This window comes from Culex quinquefasciatus, chromosome 3, assembly GCF_015732765.1.
Source record: "Culex quinquefasciatus strain JHB chromosome 3, VPISU_Cqui_1.0_pri_paternal, whole genome shotgun sequence".
NCBI classification, from domain to species: Eukaryota; Metazoa; Arthropoda; class Insecta; order Diptera; family Culicidae; genus Culex; species Culex quinquefasciatus.
In genome coordinates this window covers 152,242,968-152,262,990 of record NC_051863.1, presented here as the reverse complement: position 1 = coordinate 152,262,990, position 20,023 = coordinate 152,242,968, and positions in this window count along the sequence as shown.

Sequence of the window (20,023 nt, the reverse complement as noted above, 5' to 3'; positions counted from 1 at the left end):
GCTGCGTCGGCCGGATTCTTCGTGTAGAATCGCCACGTCACAAAGAAGTCAAAGCTTTGATCCGCCGTAGGTCCTGGATTTTGACGGACCCGCGATCGAAGTACAGGAGGTACAAGGTGTACGTACCTGTCACCGTAGTCGATTTTGAGAGCACCTTTATCTCTCGAGGCTTAACCTTGACGCCCGTCAGGTGTTCTTCCAGGTCGGAGATCGGGCGGTCCGGATATCCCTGAAGGACGATCTTCACTGGGACCTTCTCTGCAGGATCAAATGTGAAGAATTTGAAGTTTCGCAACTTCAACTTCTTCACCACCAAGTCGAAATGCAGCTTTTGTGGGTAATCACTTGCACAGAAGTTTTGCTAATTTTGAGACAATATTGGAGTCCCTCAAGCAACTCGTCAACATCGTCAGCCAACGTATCCAAAACAAAAATTGGAGGTGGTCGTCGTTCCTTCGGAGAGTTACCATTTTTCTGCTTTCCTTGCTTGCGCGCAAGTTCATCATCGTCATCGTCGTCGCCAGCACTGCTACTGTCACTGTCGGTGGCCCTTGGCATGCTGGAGGAGCAAACTCGCGGGTAATCACGGTAAATTACGGCGAAAAAATCGAAAAGTCTGAAGAGCTCCGAACACTTCACTGTTGCTGGCTGGTGTTGCCAGTCCCGATGATCAACTAAGGAATTTTAAATAAAAAGTTTCAACGCAAATTTTGAAGCAATATTGAAATAAACGCATGCATGGCAAAAGGTTTTTTTTCTTTCAAATTGTGCAAATTGTAAAGTTAAACTAGTGTCTAATGAAAATAACAATCGCATTGCTCGATTCATAAAAAATCGAATATTATGTTTGCTTGATTTTTAAAAAATCGAAAAATATGTTTGCTTGAAATAAATAAAATATTTGAATATGACTGCAGTCGAAATTTTTATCATTAAACTTTTCAAAAAATGCTAATATTTAAAAAAAATGAAAAAAAGGAAAATTCGAAAAATATCCAAGAAACAAGAACGGTTTTATAAATAAAACAATATTTATTGTATATTTACTTGAATTCAATTTTTTCACAGAAAAAATCCAAAAACATGTTACAAAAATACTCAAAAATATTTAACATTTTTTATTCAAGTATGTTTAATAAAGTGTAACGAAATTGACTTTTTGGCGGGCATTCAGAAGTTTGTTCCGGTGGGCATACTGAGCCCAAATCCCATATATGTGCTTCATTAGACGTAACAGGAGTTGGCGCTCTGCATTTGAATTTCAAATTGGATTTAACCCGTAAAAAAATTTTTTTTCAAAAATGTAAATTTTAGAAGCACTTTGGCCACTGAAGCGTCTTTTTCAACGTCACTGGCGTGTAGGCCAGATCCTTGCGCATCTTTTGGTATATCTGGAGCAACATTTGACAAGGGCGCTAGGACATCGCTCTTACGGCCTTTCAATACACGCGTTTAAATGGGACGAAAGGTCGTAAGAGCAATGTTGTACCGCTCCTTTCAAATGTTGCTCCAGATATATAACATTTAAGTTTGAAGCACCCTGGAGCTCGGTACAGACCTTCAAAGTTCCAAACTTAAAAATTCAAAGTTCCAAACTTAAAATTCAAATGCAAAATGCCAGCTCCTGTTACGTCCAATCAAGGTCATATTTGGGATTTGGGCTCAGTATGCCCACCGGAACAAATCCCTGAAAGCCCACCAAAAAGGCAATTTCGTTACAATCTAATGATTAAGCTCAGACTATTGTTCCTAAAACATTTAAAGGACTGTTAATATCTGCAAAAAATGGAAAAAAACTCACAACAAACTACAAAAGAAAGAAAAACAAATGTGAGATAGAAGTTAATATTATTCTTTTATTGAAACTTTTCATAAATAACTGTTTAAAGAATTTTCTATGTTTGGAAACTAATATAACGGTTGAATAATATTTGAAATATAAATTAAAATTATATCAATGTCACACCAGTGTTTACGGTTATATTACACAACTCGACAGTTGAAGTCAGTAAACGCCTAAGTTGCGTCAAGGTATGATAGATTTGGGCTCCCTAAGCACGCTCCAATTGACAGAATTAAATTTTAGTGGATTCCCTGCCAATAAATATAATTATAAATTTGGGAGAAAATTCTATGGAATTGGGTCCTAAAATTAAGCTTAGATTGCTGATTTTATTGTTTACAGTGATAAAGCTTATTTTTCTGAGCATAATGACCCTTTGTACGACCACAAGGAGTTTAAAATGGATTTTTAAATCAATTTTGAAAAATTAATCTCGCGGTGCTTTTTACCGAAAAGCTCCTACTTGACAGCTCGTTCCAAGGGGACCATAGTTGATCCATCGAAAAAATGTTGTCTCGTCAAAAAAAAATTGCATTAAAATAAAAAAAAAGTGATCAGAAATGGTTTGTATCGTGTTTTTTACCGTTGTACATAAAAATTGACTTAGGGCTCTAGTACCCAATTATGCGCTCCCTCGTTTATCTATGGGGGTAGCAAAAATAAGGGGGTGCGCATGGTTGCTTATATGAGGAAACTCATGAATGTTTAACATGATTCCATAGGTTTTAAACCCAAATTGACAATTTTATTTATTTGCAGAGAATTCACTCAAATTTAATTCTGTTGATTGGAGCGTGTTCAAGGAGCCCAAATCTATCATACCTTGACAAAACTGAGGCGTTTACTGACATCAACTTTATCAAATTTTTGTTAATATTATTGCCGGTAGTTACTATTATTTGTCTACTACTACTTTATTATTTCCAGTTTTTTGCTGTTTAAGTGTTTTTGAAACCGCCTTGAGTCAGGGGTATTAAAAAACACCCAAAAAGCAAAAAAACTGAAAATTTTGTTCATTGAACCTTTTCAAAAAAAAAAGCTCCAGAATTACTGCTAGTTTTCAAAGTTGTCTATTGACCTGTTTAAATTCCAACCACTAAATCCAATCATCGCTTAATTTACAATTACAAAGCGCAACAGGTTGCATGCGCGTTGCTGAACCAAACTTCAGAAGGACTTTTCTTTTTAAAAATTTCACCGGTTTGCCGGTTTTCTTTGGCACGCGACACGGTCGGCCTTCTGTACTGTTTGGGGTCATCGCCGGAGAGAGAGTTCATCGATTTGCACCGCTAACCGGCTGGTCATATTTTGCACTTTTGAAAAAAAATAGAGTAGTTTTCACCAAAAATTGAAAAAATTCTAAATTTAATACTGTGAAGAGTAATAATTGATTTATTTTTTGCTCAATTTATCTATCCTAAAAAAAAATATTTTTTTCGCAGTGCTTCGAGACCGCTGTGCACGCTCAAATGTTTGACCCCTCGGCAGACTTTTCCGAACCGAGAAAAAGAACCAACCTGATCCCCGAGACGCAAAAAACGAGGAATACTTTTATCGTGAAATAAATTATCTTCCGACTCGTGCCGTCGATTTCGGGTTAAAACCGAACTCCCTTTGGCCATCGCCGCCGCCGCACCTTGTGCCATTTGGGGTCCTCCTGGGTTGGAGGGTTGGAACGGGGCACGTGCTGTGGGCCACACTGCTGTAATAAAATACCTGGACAAGACAGGTGCTTCGTCGCTGGAGATTGGCGGGGGAAAATTTGGAGAAGGGTTCTGTCGATTTGAAACGGGTTCATCCTTCGAGGTCGGGGGAACGCGACAGGTTCTTTTGTCCTGCTCGCTCGCGCCGGTCGTCGTCGTGTCCTCAGACTTTCGATCGGTATCTTTGGTTTTAATTAAAATGATTATTGTTTGTTTTGTTGTCGTTTCGTACACGTGGCGCAAGACTCACCTGAAGAAAAAAAAAAAAACGAGACTGTCAATTTTTGGGACGACGACTAAGACGGGGAGAGGGTTAGATGACAATTTTCAATTTTGATGTTTTCACCTTTGCTTGTAATGTATGTAATCAAGATCGATTGGCGATTTTCGTCCGTGAATGTCGGTTATTGATTTCCACAGTTTGATTAAAAGTTATTATTTTTTCTAACGAAAATTTCTTTCTCGCTTTCAGGTAAGCTTCTAATTATGGCTTGTGCTGTTTAATGAGTTTTAATAGTAAGTAGGTATTTTATATTTTTTTGGGACTCCTTTTTTTGCAGCGTTTTCTCTCTGTTTTTGAATCTAATTACTTTTCCTGAAATTTTCGGATGACAGAATGGCCTACGTTTCTTGTTAAAAATAACAGTACTGAAGAGTACTTTTTGCAATTCCGTCGTAAAACTACTTACTTTTCCTGTCATTCTTGAACGACGAAATAGCCTACTTTTCTGTACCAAAAATGACTGAATCGAATAGCAACACTTTTCAAAATAAGTGCTGAAAAGTTCTTCTTTTCAGCACTTGTTTAGAAAAGTAATACTTTTCAAAAAATTTTTGATTAAAACGTTTTATTGACAAAATACATGAACATTTGACTTATAAATTAAACTCAATAGGAGTTTTTCTGAAATGTAAAAAATTGTATGGAACTCGTTGCAAAACTTGATTTTTTCAGCACTCATCGTATTTATCAAACTCGGTTAACCTCGTTGGATAAATGTACGACTCGTGCTGACAAAATACTCTTTTCGCAACTTGTTGCATAAACTACTATTACTATATCCATTTGAGTGCTGAAAAGTTCAACTTACCAGCACATGTATCGTAAATGAATACTTTTCGATACTGCTTTGGAATTTGACACTTATCTTGATCGTAATTTTTCAAAAATGTAATTTTTTAATCTAAAATTATTCTAAGACGGTATGTTGACTGATTTGGTCTCAGAATAAATGTGTAATTTTACCTCTGAAAATGTTTTGATTTACACTTTGTGTACCGTAAACCGAAGTGACTTTGATAGGATTTCAATTTGTTTTTGGAATATTTTCCAACAGGTGAGATTTTTCTCAAGATTATTATTTTTAAAACATGTACTGGGGTAGGCCACACAAAGTCCATGAACTATTTTGGAAAAAAAAGTTATTTCAATAGTGTTTAGAAAAATAGTTACGTTAAAAATTCTTAGTTTTAATTCCGGGGTGACTTTGATAGTCATAGATTTTTTTGTTAAAATCATATTTAAGATGATCAAACCTTATTTGTACGTTGAATATACCATCACTGAAGTAGATGATATAGTTTTTAAGAAAAAAAATCAATGTTTATATTTAGTTAACTAAATATATAAGCTTTTTAAACAAAATACATTTAAATTTTAGGTAAAATTGTAAAAAAGTCGGAATTTGGCCGGAAATTTGTTTAACTAAATTTATTTATAAAATTATCGATAAATAATTGCATTTTATACTGAATTCGAAGCACGAATCACAATTTTTCACACTTGACATGAAATTTGTTCATTTGAAATTGCCTTTAAATTTGGAGATTTTTTTAAATTGTGTTCCTAAAACACATATTATTTATTATTTACAAACTTATTTACCCTTCTCCTAGTGAAAAATTGTCCAAAGAATCCGAAAATGCATTCCGTTTTCCGATTTAAAATTATTTGACAAAGTGACATTTGACATGACACTTTGAGAAGATTAAAATAATGATTTTCATCATTTTCTTAACTATAGTTAACTAAATTTTTAAACTTTTCAAAATTTTATGAAAGGTTCTTTTTGAGGTACTTTGAACACTTCTCTACCACGGTCAGTATGATTCTAAACATTTTCGTACGTATTTTAATTGTACTCTTCATTTTACGGAAAAATCGCAAACCTATCAAAGTCACCCCGGCTATCATCTCGATATCAATAATACTCCATGTACCGATGAATTCTTCAGTCCCTTCAAACTGCATACCGACGTCGTCGTCGCGTTTTAATGTTTGACCTTGAATATTCAAAAACGAGAGCACGCAATGTAAACAATAACAAACACGTTTTGTTTGGCTTACCATTCTGTGGATTGTCCCAAAGTTTGGTTGAAGTTGGTTGCTGGAGTCCCGAGTTATAATTACAAATGTTTACGGTAGTCTAGCTTGTACGTGCGACAAACGCATCCTGACTTTCCTGGCCTGAAATCCCTTTGGCCTTTTGTCGCACTTACATCAATTTTCATGGAGTGACAAGATAGCACGACAAGATTGAAACTACTTTCATATGTAAAGTGACAAAAATGCACGGAGTTTTTTCGCTTTTTGTTGAATATCTCAGGATTGAAATCGAATTTTGGGGATCTGTGAAGGTCAAAAGGTGATGCATTGTGAGCTGCACAAAATGGCGTTCTTAACTCAATTTGGCCCATAATGCACGTACGACAAGTTAGCACGATGACGACGATACTTCGATTGTCTTTATTCCTCGATATTTTCTCTTGCTTGAAGGATCTCTTCCTCGACGGTCCCTTGGATTCTATTTGCTTTAAATATCTATTCCGGTTGTCAATAATTTTACTTTCTCATGGCTTGCATAGACATTTTTCTTTGAGAAACGAAGCTTTGAAGGGTGTTTGACATTTATTTGTTTTTGTTTGCTGGACGTTGCCATGATTCTCTCCTATAGCTGGTCAGCAAGAAAAAACAAATTTCAATCGAGTCTTCATTTTGCATCGTTCTGTAAACTGATGCTTCTCTTCCTCGACGGTCCCTTGGATATTGACAACCAGAGAGTCGACTGTAGATAATATTCAACAATAAAATTTGTCAAAATTCCATATTATATATTTTTTTATCGTGATCTAGATTTACAATTTTATCTTGAGAAAAATAACGATCATCAAAGTAAAACACCTGGTCCAAGAGCACGCGTCTTCCCGATTCCGTTTTACCATGTTTTGACCAGGATCTTAAAGTTCCTATCTTTTCACTTTTTTGCAACTTTTTTTTTAAATGTTGGCCACCAGCTGGAAGCGCCAGGTGCAAATTTGTGCTGGTTGATGTTGCCTTATATTTGTTGGATTTAAAAATTCCTCAACTTTATGAATAATCCCACCAACGGTTCCCGGAATCCGATCAAACTCAAACAAATGTCTGCCATTATTTCTGCATTCGTTTCGAGTCTTAAGCCAATTTCTGTTACCAGGCTCTTTTGATTGATTGTACCACCATTTGCCCGACGCAAGCTTCGATTTTCTACTCGCAGATGCAACTCTGAGGATTACAACAATGCCATGAATTAATGAAGCCTGGCGGGCGATTTTTGAGAGAATCCAAGAAGTACAAAAAAAAGTGCAGCTTTCTCCGTCCAGACGTCGGCCTGAGAATGTCAAGGTGGGCCACCTTTTTTGCACATCTATCTGGAAGGAAAATCAGAACTGCAACAGGAAAACTAACAAAAGGAGGAGGTTTGACCGTAGAATGGAGTGAAGTTAGAATTGAAAAAATGTCTAAATACAAAATTACAATAAGACAAGACAAATGACAAAACCACAAAAATACTAAAAGACAACAAGAAAATAGAACAATAAGACAACAAGACAATAAGACAACAAGACAACGTAACAACTAGATATAAGACATTAAGACAACAAGACAACGAGACAAATAGACATCAAGACAATAATACAACAAGACATCAAGACAAAAAGAAATCAAGACAAAAAGACATCAAGAAAACTAGACAACAAGACAACAAAACAACAGACAACAAGTCAAAAAGACAATAAGACAACTAGACATCAAGACAAAAAGACATCAAGACATCAAGACAACTAGACAACTAGACATCAATACATCAGGACATCAAGACAATAGGAACGAAATAATGAGACAATTAGACATCAAGAAGTCAAGACAACCTGAACGTGATTTTTTTTTTTGCAAAAAAAAATTTTTTTTCGCAATCATGTTTAGTATTTCAAACCAGCTCCATTCTACGATACATCAAACCTAGCAGTAGGTCCAATTTTTCACATGTTTCCCAAAAAGGACGATTCCTCCGTATCCGTAAAGATTTCTCCGTGCCGATGCAGATGTTTGCGCATTTGTTTGGAGTGTGCGTTTACTTTGTATGTCCTGCTGGCAAAGGTCCTAGCAGCAAAAAAGGACGACTCAAGAATGGAAGGGAAGAAGAGAATGGGGTGCAAGGGGATTGCCAATTTTTCTTATTTTGGGTATAATTTTCAATGATGGTAATCTTACTTCGCGTGTGTGTGTGTTTGCTTTTTGGCAATGGTAGCAGATGGAAAGTGAAGTTTCTAAGGTCTGAACGCGTTGACGAGGGGCGCTTGCGTTTGCAAGAATAAAAGTTCACCTGGGACAGTGACGTGCCCCTCGGGCCGTTGTGTGTGTGTGTGTTTGGGTTGAGAGAAATTAGCGCACCTTTGTGTCGTTTTTTCGAGGAAATTGCATCTTGCGAATTCGATTCGGCCTGAATGGGCTAACTGGGACTTGCATTTCGTTCCGATTGTGTTTGATCGAAGGGAGAAATGAGTTATGGGAGGGTTTGAAGATTTATGACGGACATTAGCTATAATTTCATTATTTGTGGCATTTAGCTGCGGAATTATGGGTTCGATCAATTAATTAAATCATTGACAAAAAGTTTTCGACATAGTGAAATTCTCACGAATCAAATAACATTTCTTTCTATATCCGTTTTATCTGTATTTTTACAAAGAAAACATCATCAGATAATGATTCCAAGAATACTGCCTGAAACACAAGTGAACAAGGTGATTGGATCAAAGATAGATATGGTTCCCACCGTCTCTTTGATCTATGAGACAGTTATGGCACCGAAGATCTCCATCCCGAGATCTTTTCCCACCCAGCTAATGCAGTAAATTATTTCCACATTAGAAACCCATTCAGTGCCAATACCTTTCTCCCTACCCATTTCTCCTCTCCCCACACTTAATTACTTTCATTGTTGACGCTCCCGGCCAAGAAATGGGAAAATTTTCGTCAAAGTCGTCACAGCATCGGTACCTCAAATCTCATTAAAAGTCCCGATTTCCGTTCCATGTTTTCGCACATTCGTGTCCCATCTTAAAATACCTACTCCCGCCCTTATCTCGATTACCGATCGCAATCCTTGGCCAAACCTCGACCATGGGAATTTATGCTCCCTTTCTTCAAATCTTGAGGCGAAAGCAATACCTGCCACCAGGGTGAATATCCCGGAAGGAATTAGCTCACACCTCTCGCCAAAAACACCCCTCGGTTTCAGTGCCCTAGTTTCGCAATTTTTACCTTTTTTCGGTCTATTTTGTTCACCCTCGTTTGCCGATTATAAAAAATGTCATAAATTTTCATCAAAGCGAAAGTTTGACAGGAGTGCATTAGCCCTGTAATTCCCGGAATATTTTATCATTTTTGTTGTTTTTGGCGTATAATGCGCTTACTGTGGTGGGAAACGTATTGCTAACTTTCAAGCTACTTATAAAACAAACTTCCTAACAAGGATTGTAACACACAGTAAAAGAAAATTATAATAATCGTTAGAAAAAAAACGTCCAATGATACTAACAAACAAGGATGTGTCATAAAAGGACGAAGGGACAGATGGTCGAATGCCAAAAAATCATAAGATATAAGGTAGAAAATACATAAGATCGAAATCAAAATTATTTTTTTTATTTATCCAATTTTTCATTTCAGTTTTGACAGAAATATATAGGCGGAAGGACAAAAAGTCGAATGGCAATTAATCGAAAGATAGAAAATCGAAAGGACGAAAGGTCGAAAATTGATAATAAAATATCTTTGTGATTTTTGAGTTTTTCATGACAAACAGTGTGATTGGAACTTTTGTTTTAGATATTTTTTTTATCCTAACAGATTATGGCTAACAGATTAAGGCATCATTCCCGATCGGCGGATTTTGGCTTTTGGAGACAATGGCTATAATCGAATGAAAAATCATGCAAGCAATTATAGTGTTTTGAAATCGGGATGATGGCAATTATCCATTGTAATTATAGTTACATGAAAATTTTCACAAAAATACGTATTTTGCATGTATTTTGAAAATGCGATTTTTGCTCTAAAAAAACCTCAAATTATTTGTTCTTGCAATATGAGTATCAAATGGTCGTGTTTTTGTCATACATTTCGAATGTCATACAATTTTTTTTGAAAATACTGATTTTTTTCCCAAAACAACGGATTTTCGAAAAATACTCGAAATTTCAGTTTTTTGCAATATTGGTATCAAATGATTGGGATTTTTCATGCATTTCGAATGTAATCTTTTTTTTTGAAAATTCTCAACATTTTCACAAAACTACGTAGTGTTTGCATGAAGGGTATCAAATGATCGGGATTTTTTTTCAAACATTTGGAATGTAATGACAATTTTTTTAAATGCTCAAAATTTTCACAAAACTACGAATTTTTGAAAAAATACTAAAAAATTCAGGTTTTTGCAATATTGGTATCAAATGATTGGGATTTTTTCAAACATTTCAAATGTATTAACAACCTTTCTTTGAAAATACTCAACATTTTTACAAAACTACGTATTTTCGGAAAATACTCAAAATTTCAGTATTTTTGGCAATATGGATAGCAAATTATCAGGACCTTTTCATACATTTGGAATGTAATAACAACATTTTTTGAAAATACTTTAAATTTTCACAAAACTACGTATTTTCAACAAAAAATACTCAAAATTTCAGTTTATCACAATATGGATATCAAATGATTGGATTTTTGAGACATTTCGAATGTAATAACAACCTTTTATGAAAATACTCAAAATTTTCACAAAACTACGCATTTAAAGAAAAACACTCAAAATTTTAGTTGGGTAACAAATGTTCGTAATTTTTTCAAACACTTCGAATGGAATAAGTTTTGAAACTTTGAGAATTTTTTTTAAAATTACGTAGTTTTGTGAAAATTTTAAGGCCGTTGCAAATATTTTTTGAAGTTTATGTCCCTCGACTCTGACCAAAGTTGAGGAGGGGGGGGGGAGGGACGAAAATTTATTGTTTTGCAAAAAAGACATAATCTTTGAAAAATATTTGCAACGGGTTTCGAAATTTATTAAAATGTTTCGATCTTTTGATCTAGATTTGATATCCATATTGTCAAAAACTAAAATTTTGAGCATTTTTTTCGAAAATACGTAGTTTGTGATATTTTTTAGTACTTTTAAAAAAATGTGTTACAACTTTCGAAATGTATGAAAAATTCTCGATCGTTTGATATCTTTATTGTAAAATACTGAAATTTTGAGTGTTTGTTTTTCGAAAATATGTAGTTTCGTGAAATTTTTGAGTATTTAAAAAAATATACTATATTCGAAATGCATGAAAAAGCTGAAACTTGGAGTATTTTTTAGAAAATATGTACTTTTGTGATTTAGTATTTTCAAAAAGTGTCGTTATTACATTCGAAATGTTTTTGAAAACATCGATCATTTTTGATACCCATATTGTGAAAAAATCAAATTTGGAGTATTTTTTTTAAATACGTAGTTTTGTGAAAAATATGAGCATTTTCAAAAAAATGTTTTTAAGCTTTCGAAATGTATGAAAAAATCCCGATCGTTTGATACCCATATCGTAAAAAACTAAAATTTGGAGTTTTTTTTTCACAAATACGTAGTTTTGTGAATTTTTTGGTATTTAAAAAAAATAAAAAAAAATGTTACATTCGAACTTTATGAAAAATCCCTATCATTAGATATCCATATTGCAATGACAATAATTTTAAGTATTCTATTTATTTATTAGTCGCATTTTCAAAATACAGGAAAAACGCGTATTATTGTGAAATTTTCATGTAATTATAGTTATAGTTGATGTCATCCCTCATGTTCGGAACAGTTTACAGATCAGCCAATGTTCAAGAATCATAGCAAATCGATAATTGAACTTAATGATTCGCTTTTATCTTCGTTTGAAAGCTTTTCTTGCGATCTTTCGAATGCTGTATGAAAAAACTGCAAATTTTAACTTTTATATCAAATTTTCGAAAAAAAACTTTGATCCTTGAAATCCACAAATTCGGAACACTTTTTCTTACGGATGTAAACAAACTTTGATTCTCTCCATGAGTACACAATTTTCACAAAATATAACTTCAAGCACTGAAAGCAAGCTTAGTTATGTTTTATGAATGGCTTGATAAATCCAAATTTACAAAACTTGCCTAAAATTTTCGTATGGTCATAGGAATCATTATCCAGGCCTAAATGTTTTGCGATTTTAGTCATGCGATTATTATAGTCCTCAAAAAAAGTATTCTTTGGTTTGTTAAAGTTTTTGAGTTTTTAGATTCATTTAAACATGAATTCTTTAAATTGTATTAAAGCAAATAGTCGGACTTTTTAACCCTTCGCTGTTTTTTCCTCCTTGTTTTGGGTATTATTTTTGATACATATTTTGACATAAAAAGTAGAGGAAATACATTTATTTAATAACATTGGCACAGTCAACGAAACAAACAAGATTTTCAGAAAATTTAGTAGTTCTTCTTTCCAATGCTCTTTGAAGATCTTGATGTTTAAGTCGTGAGTTTGTTGAACTCATTCGTAAAAGGAGTAATAATTTTAATTTAAAAAAAATGTGAGCTAGGCTCCCACAGGGTTCTACGGTGTACGAACGGGAGAAATTTCCTCTTCTTCAGCGGGAATTCTTTCATCCTGACGAAGAAAGTAAAATTGCTTGGGAACGAAAAAGAACCAAGCAAAATATTATTCCTGGCGACTGCCCCGACCCTTCTTACAGCAGAAGACGCAGGACGTAAGAAACGACCGGAAAAATATGACCCCGGAAACGGGACTCCGGTAATAATAGGTGTAAATTAGATTAATTTATATGTTTTAAGATGAGCTTTTTTATTTCGCTACGCTACCATTTGAGAACGATTTTTTAAAGGTGAAAGAGCAATTTTTCTTTGATTTTTTTTTTCAGTATTCTGATATATGTGTTCCTGAGGGTTCTGGAAATTGTAATATAATCTTTAAAAAAAATCAGATTCTTGAAACTCCAATGATTCTTATGATTCAAAAAGTGTCCCCACAAACACAGGTTTTGCCACCTCACCCGTCCCAGCCCCTCCTCACCTAATCAAATCCGGTCGATTCCTCCTGAGCAGGTGGCGAGGGATCCGGTGTCACCTGGCGCGTATTCGGTAGCGCCCAAAATTGTACGGCTTTGGCGCGCAAAAATTCCTGCGCCAACAAAAAAAAACTGACAAACCTTCGTCGCTTCTAATCCGGCAGCACAAACTGCATCCCAGGGTGGTGGCGCCTTGTGGGGCTTCTCGTGGCTGCACTTTAGGGGCAACACTCGATACCACTCGCTTTTATTATGCGAACATGGCGCTCCCCTGGGAACAAGTGCTAATTTGGGCAATTTGTTTGGGCAACGTCGAAGGACAAGCCACTTTTAAATGCTTGCTGTGAACACGTGGCCGATCAGTAATTTTAAATTTTTCGTGAGCAGATGAAACAGAACCAAAAAAAGAATCCAAAATTTCAAAGCAAAAGACCGGAAGTCCTGCCGTTGACGGTTGTGTCATCCCTGTACAGTTCGGTTTACTGTTTCTGAGGTTTTTTTATTGTCGTGTCGCCCCTGCTTTCCGGTGGTGCAGGTACAGTTCTCGACTCGAAATGCTTCCAAGGAAGTTGGCAGCATGTGCGACGAATTTTTTTAGTTTTCTAGATTGGGGTTTAATAGACGTGTGAAGGTGGTTAGATGTCAGAATGCTGGTAGGATATTTTTTTCTCCTTTTTTTGGATTTTTTGCTTTTTTTAGAACCGGGTTTTCTCTGGCGTAGACGTCACGTCTCATGACCAAAGAAGGGAACACAATTTTGAAATCTTTGATGATTATTTGTATAATCTAATGTATATTTCTGATGTTTTAAGGTTGTCCTTAAAACATCAAACTTAACTCCTCAGAAATCTCCTAATCCTAGTCTCAGAATCCAGAAAAATGCATCTCCAACAGATGATCGAATCATGCCCGGGTGAAACACGCTGCAGATGTTGCTGCTGCTGCTGCGGCTGTTGTTGTCTTTAAGGATACGCCCGAATTAAGGAGGAAGATAAATAATACTCACTTTTCTTCTCCCTAGCGAGCGACGCGTTCATCTGCCTGACGCTTTTCATCGCTAGTTGCAACGCTTTGGAGACAGATGATCACCGAGGCGTGGGACAGTGTCGGCTTAAGGTTTTTGGAACCTGCGGTAAAATTTAAATTCTGTGATACTAAATTAACTACCAGATGATTGTCAAACGATACTTGAACGATTCTCAGATGATTACTCAGATGTTTCTAAACAGATTCTGAAATATTACTCAGAACATCAAATAATACTCACATGAATCTCAAATCTTGCTCAAAAGTTACTTTAATGATTCTTAGATCTTCATCAAATAATTCACATACGATTCTCAAGTGAACCGGAGCCTTGTTTTTTAAACGTTTGCGATTTATTTTGTTTTTATTTGGATCAATTTTTTTCCTAGATTCCTTATGTCCGAAAGCCTAAATAAGCAATTTTGCATTGATTGTTTGTCCATACAAGTCCCATCCAAACTTGGGAATGAGAAGCTTGGAGAAGTCATTTTCAGATCGATTTGTAGCACTAAAGTTTCTTTTTCGACATTGAAAATCAGATCATTTTTTGGCTTAACTTTAAAACGGTGCACTAAATCAAATTTCCATAAAAAAAACTTTTTGATTGCTTAAAATGCAAAAATATCTGTTTTTTTTTTAAATTATAATATATCCGAAATAAAAACGTTCGTCATGTCATAGATATGTTTTCTGCGAAGATAGCTTAATAACCTTCAAATTTGCCGGAGATACTAAATCGATCAAAAAATCCATTCTCAAAATGCAAAGTGGTTTATTTGAACATACACGCAAACCTGGCGCTTATCAGACCGATCTCTGATAATCGTCTATCAGAGATTCTCTGATAAACTTTTTGTTTTGAGTTCATCCAAGAAAACAACTTTAACCCACACATGAGCACAACATTGTATCGTACACGAGAATTCACCCCTAATTCATCTAAAGATCGTTGCGCCCCAAGTGGCGGATATCGGCATAAGCCGTCATCTCAGACGGGGAGCATTCAGCGAATATGTGAAAAAGGGCATTCGAAAATTACGTTACCCAATAAAATATTGGTAAATTTTGCAAAGTTTTTTAAATGTCAAAATGTCAAAATGCCAAAATGTCAAAATGTCAAAATGTTAAAATGTCAAAATGTCAAAATGTCAAAATGTCAAAATGTCAAAATGTCAAAATGTCAAATTGTCAAAATGTCAAATTGTCAAAATGTCAAAATTTCAAAATTTCAAAATGTCAAAATGTCAAAATGTCAAAATGTCAATTTGACAATTTGACAATTTGACAATTTGACAATTTGACAATTTGACAATTTGACAATTTGACAATTTGACAATTTGACAATTTGACAATTTGACAATTTGACAATTTGACAATTTGACAATTTGACAATTTGACAATTTGACAATTTGACAATTTGACAATTTGACAATTTGACAATTTGACAATTTGACAATTTGACAATTTGACATTTTAACATTTGAACATTTGAACATTTGAACATTTTAACATTTTAACATTTTGACATTTTGACATTTTAACATTTTAACATTTTAATATTTTAACATTTTAAAATCGTAGTATTTGAACACCCCTTGCAGCTCATGACCGCCATGACACATTGAGGCAAATATCGTGTCTGTTTTCTGCGCCGTTTTGAACGGAGCCAATTTTCATTTTGTGTGGTGAAATTTAAGAAAAAATGCCTGTTCTGTCGCTTTTCCTAACAAGTAAGTCTAATTTAATGTGCATTTGATTGCTGAGTGAAAGTTATACTGTATTTTGTCAAGTACGCATAGATTATTAACTCCATTTTTCCTCTTGCAGGTTGTGGCCGTACGATGACAAGGAAATCTGGAGCAACCAGCATCCCGTGGCCGAATGTATCTCCTGGTCTGGTAGATCCAGTTTAACAAAAGTGTGCTTTGTAAAGTGTAGAAAATTAGAAAAATAAACGATCAAAAACTGTCCGTCGACTGATTTCATTCCCTCAAAAGCAAGATTTCATCCTTACTAATGCAAATACACTAGTGTAGTGGTGTGCGTGCATTTTTACCGGAACGACGCTAGCGCTGCCCAAGCGGTGAGATTCGGCAACAAAGCTTTTGCCAAGGAGTTCACAAACGCAATCAAAGAATTAATCTGTCAAATCTGCCTGCGTGAACCTCATGAGCTTTGTCAGAGAATGTCTGATAAAGCTTTGACGGAGACTTCTCTGATAGAGACGCTCTATCAGAGAATTTACGATAAATTTACGGAGTTTTTCGGTCAATTTGACCGAAGTCTAGGTTGCGTGTACGGAATCGATAGACAAAGATTCATCCCCATACGAAAAATGACAATGAAAAGTCGGTTTGCGAAAACGTAGAGAATTGCTCAAGTGATAATCACATGATTCTCAATTAGTTCTCAGAACAATCTCAGAACAATCTTAAATGATACTCTCACGATTCTAAGAAGCTTATCAAGTGATTCTTAAATGCCTCTTATATCATTCTCGAATAGCTTAAATGATTCACATAAAATTTTTAAGTGATTATAAAAGGATTATTGATTGATTGTTGAATAATTTTCGTATAAAATTTCCCGATGATACAAATGAAACTGATTTTATAAAAAAGCCAAATGATTATCCAATGATGCTTGAATTGATTCTGGAATAATTTTTCGATCGATTTCCTATACAATTATTATAAATTTCATAGATTATTTTCACACGATTATCAGATGATTCTTAAGGGGCTACATACATGCAAATCAGCAAAAAAGTCAGAGGTTGGCATGATCACACACTTCATCTTTTTTTTTAAATTTATTTTTCAGGTCATTCAAATATGAAAGTTTCCTACTAACAAAACAAATTTGAAGATATTTGGTTGTATCATTGTCGAGATATAGCTATTTTTATGTTAGTAGTGAAGACTCACTAGACGGGTCCCGTGTGCATGACGAAGGCAGATTCTCAAAAAGTTTATGTGAAAAAAGATAATAATATTTTTGTTTTTTTTTCATATTAAAAACAAGTCAGTTTTTGAATTTTGTATTTTTTAAAAAGCAAAATTATAAAATCGGGCTTCGTCATGCACGCGGGAAACGTCTTGCGAGTCTTCACCTAAGATTTTAGCCAATTTGGTCCATCCCATCTCGAGATATCGTGGCACCCGTAAATCAACTTGGTGTTTAGAGAAAAACGTTCACAATGTTTGACAGTCCGCTTTGCGCATGGCAAAATTTTGAGCTTTATTCGTCTGTTGCTTAGTTTAATCATGTGATATCTTCATGAAACTTTTAGGAGTGATTGAAAATCATCTTTTGAGTGGATTTACAAATATTCTTTAATATAAAACTTTGTGATTTTCTACATGCATGTAACCTCTTAAGGCATCTTAACAGAAAAATACAGAAGGGTGATTCTCAAGTGTTTCTGAGTTTATTATTAATTGGTTCTCAAAAAGTTTTCACATAATGCCTAACTATTTCTCGAAATGGTCCTGAGATTGTCAAACAATCTTAAGATAACTGTTAGATTATCTCCAAGTCGTTTAAAAGTCAAAGATCCAGTGAATAACTTTATGAATCTGAAATGGATCATAAAAGATTGTCAAGTGAATTTCAGAGATTTCTTTAATTTTCAAATGATTTTCAGAAGATTTTCAAATAAAATTCACATGATTTTCAAATGTTTATGAAATATTTTTATGGAATAATTCTCACAAATGTTTTTTGTTTTATTAAAACATAAAAAAAACATAAAGATTTTCAAATGAAATTCACATGATTCTCAAATGTTTATGAACTATTCTTATGAAATAATTCTCACAAATGATGCTCAAATGATTCTCATTAAAAACTCATGGATTCTCAGCCAAGTAGTCCTCAGATGAAGTGATTGTTAGATTATTGCAAAATCATCTTCAAACTTTTGGCAGAAGATTCTCGAATGATTTCCACATCTGATCCAAATTTTATCTGATAATTTTAAGCATTCGAATGAGAAACTTTTAGACATTCAAATAATTTTCACTTGAATCTCACAAGATTCTCACGTGATTTTCAAATCGGTTATTCTCGTGATTCCTCAGACATCCAATCCGCACTATGCCTTCCGAAAAACTACCCACATTGTAGGAGGGATCGTAAAGGAAAACCACTCATATTCCGTCGGATGTGTGACACCCGGCACACGCTTCTTCGCGGAAGCTCATTTCCGACACTGTTGACAGAACTTCAAATTATCCGGAGGGTGAGGAAAATGCATTTCCTCATTAGGAGAATGGATTTTCGTGAATATGAATAAGAAAAGAAAAAAAAACGACAACGACTACGCGACACCCAATCATTTATCATTTTTCGGTGGTGCTACAAAGTATATCGTAACGGGAGCTTAACATTATAGATCGGGAAGGAGACAAATTGGTTGGTTTTGAAAACGGCTGTTGTTTGGGTGCTACTTTGAAGGAATTATTGATATATTGCAGCTTCCGTTTCGGTTGACGACTTTGGATGGGAATTGAACAAATGTGTCGCGTTTTGGGGTGAATCGTAAGTCGGGATTTTCTTTTAATTATTTTTAAGGATGATCCTTGAAAATCAAAGAAAAAAATGTAATGTGTGAATATTTTTGGAAATGTTCCAGAAGCACTAATTAAAACATATTCAAACAAGTTCGACATGTTTCCCGACTTGTAGCACAACTGCTGTTTAACCAACCTTATCGGAGAAAGAAAAAAACATCAATACAAATGGTATGCGAAGTCCGTTCCACCAAAAACAACGGGAAAATCAATTGCCAGGCCAGGCCAGCCTCGCACATATCTAGGAATGGGCATCATCGGAGAGCATATCGGACATGTCGGCTGGGGCTGAACCAGTTGCAGTCCGCAACATTGTTGTAACGTGTCAGCGAGGAATTTCATAATACACACAGTTTGCTATAAAATAAGGAAAGAGAGAGGGAGAGCGAAGGGACCAACAACTGCCAACAGCTTAGCTCGGCGGCTTAACGAGAAACCTAGGGAATTGGAACAAGCAGTGATGAAAATAGAGGGAAATTGCCCATTTTCAGCAGGTTCAGATTCTATTTTTGTCTTAATTGCAGATTCTTTTCCAAATAAGATTGCACAAAACTTACAAAATACTTTTGTGTCTGACTTGGGTTAAAACTAAAATCAGCATAGTTTTTTGATATACATTTGAAAAGCTATAATTCATCGTCAAAGTGAAAAAAAATCTGGTGACAACAATAGACGACCTTCCCCTTCCATCGAAAGGCGGGAAGAAAAAAAGCGCGCCAAGACGGGCGCATCGAGAAATGCGTCCAGACAGTCAACCAGGCAGTGTGTGTGTGTGTGGTGGACGCACAATTCCTGGAATTATAACCAATAAAATCGAATTTATATACATTTTTGTTTCGTTTTGTCCGCGATGGCATGCAGCAGTGGCGGTGGCGATGGCGGCGGCGTTTCGCTTCACTCCAATTCTTTACGCTTCCTGGAGGAGGTGATGGACTCACTGCGGCAGAGTTAGTTCTTCTATGATGATTGTGAAGATACCGACCAACATTATCGAACGGGGGGCAGGGTTGCCATAAGATAATATTTTAAATATTTTTTTGTGAAAATTGCAACTTGATGATTTATTGAAAAGGTCCATAGTTTTTTTAAGGTCCTGCAAGCTATTGTGTTTCATATGTTTATAGGAACTTTTTATATAAAACTCTAGAGGTCTTTCGTAAACTTATAGCCTACGATGAACAAGAAGCCTCAGTACCTAATGACAGTATACAAATACAAAACAAAAATCATTTAATATTGAAAATTAAGCAGCACTGGCCACAGTCATCCCTCATACACCAACACCATCGAACGTCCCCACAATACCATTGCAGCGTGTTCGCGTCCCAGGTTCCGTGATTATTCCAATCATGGACCTTAGCGCGATGGCCTGCTGCATTCCTTTCGCTGAGGCAAGAGGATAAAAAGATGGGGAAAGGGGGTGTGGTACGATAGATTTGCACTCTCTTCGTTTGCAGCTCCATTTTTCATAG